This window comes from Rhincodon typus, unplaced genomic scaffold (assembly GCF_021869965.1).
Source record: "Rhincodon typus isolate 14 unplaced genomic scaffold, sRhiTyp1.1 hic_rhity00004992, whole genome shotgun sequence".
Taxonomy (NCBI): domain Eukaryota; kingdom Metazoa; phylum Chordata; class Chondrichthyes; order Orectolobiformes; family Rhincodontidae; genus Rhincodon; species Rhincodon typus.
The window spans coordinates 7,772-11,804 of NW_025970630.1; the positions used below are offsets into that span (position 1 = coordinate 7,772).

The following is a 4,033-nucleotide window of genomic DNA, read 5'->3' on the forward strand; positions in this document are numbered from 1 at the left end:
TACCCCACAGCCCCTATTTACCCCACTGCCCTGTCTATTTACCCCACTGCCGTCTATTTACCCCACTGCGCTACTTACTCCATTGTCCCTCTACATAACCCACACCCCCCATATACCCCACTGCCTCTCTATTTACCCCACTGCCCCCATATACCCCTCTATTTACCCCACAGCCCCCATATACCCCACTGCCCTATCTATTTACCCCATTGCCCCTGTATATATCCCACTGCTGCACCCAAATACCCTCTGCTCCTCCATGCCCCTCACTGAGGGAGGAGGCTGGGGAATGCGATGGGAAATGTGGGGGAAGTGGGGAGGTCGGGGAGGGGGGAGCGTGGGGGAGACAGACTGTAGTGCCCCCCTCCCCGGAAAATCGCCAATCCTGACGTCATCTTATTTTGACCTCAGGACCCCAGTTGGAGGGAGAGGCTGGGCCCTCTGCGGGCAGGGCATGGACCGAGGGATTATCGCCGTGACGCTGAAAGGGAGGCTGTTCTGCCCGCCGTCGTCTGTACTAGCTCACGCAGTGCCACCAACCCCAACCCCAACCCCCTGCAGTGACCACCCCCCTCCCCACCTTGCGTAACCATCTGATTCCCCAACATGCTCCTGGCCTCCTGGACCCCCAATCCCTCTCTCTGCATCTCTCCCTGACCCCATCAGGATCTTAGATGTTTTACAGCGTGGAAACAGACCCTTTGGTCCGTGCTGACCCAGAAATCCTAAATTAATCCAGTCCCATTTGCCAGCATTTGGCCCATATCCCTCTAACCCCTTCCTATCCATGTCCCCATCCAGATGCCTTTTAAGTGGTGTCATTGTACCAGCCTCCACCACTTCCTCTGGCAGCTCGTTCCACACACGCACCACCCTCTGCGTGAAAAAGTTGCCTCTCAGGGCCCTTTCCCCCTCTCACCTTAAACCTTTGCCCCTCTAGTTTGGGACTCCCCTACCCCTGGGGGAAAAGACCTCGTCTATTCACCCTATCCATGCCCCTAATGATTTTATAAACCTCTGTAAGGTCCCCCCCTCAGCCTCCGACGCTCCAGGGAATATAGACCTGGCCTATCATTGAGTTATAGAGCCATACAGCACGGAAACAGGCCCTTCGGCCCAACCAGTCTGTGCTGACCCATAATCCCAAACTAAACTAGTCCCACACCTGCCTGCTCCTGGCCCCTATCGCTCCAAACCTTTCCTATCCATATACTTATCCAAATGTCTTTTAAATGTTGTAACTGTACCCACATCCACCACTTCCTCATTCCACACATGAACCAACTTCTTGTGTAAAAGGTCTGCTGTTTACGTCTTTTTTTAAATCTCTCTCCTCTCACCTTAAAAATGTACGCCTTAGTCTTGAAAACCCCACCCTGAGGGAAACGAAACCTGTCATTAACTCTGTCTATACCCCTCATTATTTTATAAACCTCTATAACGTCAGCCTGTCACTGTCCTACGCTCCAGTGAAAAAAGTCCCAGCCTCTCCCTTTAACTCAAACCCTCCATTCCCGGCAACATCCTGGTAAATCTCTCCCGAACCCTATCCAGTTTAATCATACCCTTCCTATAACAGGGCGACCAGAACTGGACACAGTGCTCCAGAAGAGGCCTCACCAACGTCCTGTACAACCTCAACGTGACGTCCCCAACTCCTACACTCAAAGGGTTTGAGCGATGAAGGCAAGTGTGCCAAACGCCTTCTTCCCCACCCTGTCTACCTGTGACGCTAACTTCAAAGGATTATGTCCCTGAGCCCCCAGGTCTCTCTGTTCCACAACACCACCCCAAGGCCCGATCATTAACCTGTGTAATCCTGTTTTTACTGAAATGCAATACCTTTCCTTACCTTTCAGGGATTACATTCCCAGAACTGTCTTCAATGCATTGACCTCCTTCCTTGTCCACAGTGCTCCATCTGCAGTGACTCTGGGAGCCTGTAATAACTCAGCATAAGCTCCCTCCTCTTGTATTCGATTCCTCTCAGGGGAGAGAGAGCCCCCCTATCAGCCCAGACACAGATATGAAACCGGGGCACTGTTTGGAACAGACGTGGGTGATGGCACTGGGCTAGTAATACAGGGGGGGAGCCCCCAGGAGAATGGCCACAGGATACACTCAATCCCATCAGTATCCCTGATGGAGTTTGAATTCGATGAAGGAAATTGAGAGCTGCCCTGGGTGACCAAGACTGTAGAGAAATCCAAAAATTCCAGAGCAGAATTAGGCAGTTCGGCCCATCAGGTGTGTTCCACCATTCTCCCAAACCCCATTCTCCTCGTAAACCCTTGATCTCCTCACCAACCTGACTATCTCTGTCTTAAAGACGCTCAATGACTTGGCCTCCAAAACACTCAACATCAGTGAGTTCCACAGACTCACCGTCCTCTGGATGAAGAAATTCCTCCTCATCTCGGTCCTAAAGGTTCTAATTCTCTCTCTACCTTTCTCTGTCGTTTGCCTCTCTCTCTTTCTGTCTGTCTCTCTCTTTCTGTCTGTCTCTCTCCTTCTGTCTGTCTCTGTCTTTCTGTCTGTCTCTCTCCTTCTGTCTGTCTCTCTCTTTCTGTCTCTCCATCTTCTCTCACTTTCTGTCTCTCTACTCCTCTCTCTCTCTCTGTCACTGTCTCTGTCTCCCTTCTGTGTCTAGCAACTCGCCCTCCCCTTTCTCTATAACTTGCCTCCTCTGCCAATCCCACCTTGAAAAGGGAAGGGGTGAGACGCACGCGCGCACACACACACTCACACTCACACACGCACCAGCACACTCACACTCACACACTCATACACACACGCACACACGCACACACACACTCACACTCTCACACACACACACACACTCACACACTCACACACACACGCACGCACACACACAGTCACACACTTTCTCACACACACACTCACACACTCACACACACACACTCACACACACACACACATACACACAGACACACATTCGCACACACAGAGACACACACAGAGACACAAAGACACACACACACACACGCACAGACACACACACAGACACACGCACACAGACAGACACATGCACACACACACACACACACACACACACAGACAGACAGACACACACACACACACTCATACACGCAGACACACATTCACACACACAGAGACACAAACACACACACACACACATGCACAGACACAGACACACACACAGACACAGACACACAGACACATGCAGACACATGCACAGGCACACTTACACACACACACACACACGCACACGCAAATGCACACACATACAGGCACAGACACATGCACACACACACACAGACACATGCACAGGCACACAGGCACACACACACACAGACGCACACACACACACATGCTGACACACACACAGACACACTCACAGGCACACACACAGACACACAGACACACACACACACACACACGCAGCCCTGTCATTAGCAAGGAATCACATCATTGATCTAGGCTGGTGTCAGGACTGTGTTCCTTGCCTTCAATTTCCTTCCTGACCCACTACATCTACGTCTCGTCTCTTTGTGCGTTTGTGTGTGAGGATTTCGATAAAAAGTCTGCAGAGTTTAAGTTACCGAGTTATAAATTAGCGATGAACCTTGTCTACAGCTTGCCATTGATTAAAAACACATTTGTTGACAATGAAGTAGCTATCGTCTTGTTCATGGTTGAGAACTGGAATTAGATGGTTCGGAGAAATTAAGCAATTTGGCCATGTAATCAAATATTCAAAACAGTACAACTTCAGGAGTTTCAGCAGAAGTTATGAACAAGAAATTACTGAAACTGAAACATTATAAAGCTGGTAAAATAAAATGATGCTGGTCAGGAGATCATCCCAATATCCCCGTGAGTAAGATCTTTGTGCTTCTGTGGGTGAACACAGAGAAGTGAAGAAAGTGTTTGGTACATTTGCCTTAGATAAATGTGAGACGCTGCATTTTGGGGAAAGGCACATCGGGGCAGGACTTATCCACTTCACGGGAAGGTCCTGGGGGAGCGTCGCTGAACAGAGAGACCTCGG

The 4,033-nt window shown here is 50.1% G+C and overlaps 1 protein-coding gene across 1 annotated transcript in view; it reads left to right on the top strand.

Moving 5' to 3' along the window:
- Positions 1–768, top strand: part of LOC125482011 (H-2 class II histocompatibility antigen, E-S beta chain-like) — a 6,747-nt gene extending 5,979 nt beyond the window's left edge. Inside the window, exon 8 of the mRNA XM_048593981.1 lies at positions 412–768. The gene's annotated coding sequence lies outside the window, so the exon portion shown is untranslated. The remainder of the gene's footprint in view (positions 1–411) is intronic.
- Positions 769–4,033: the final 3,265 nt, after the last annotated feature.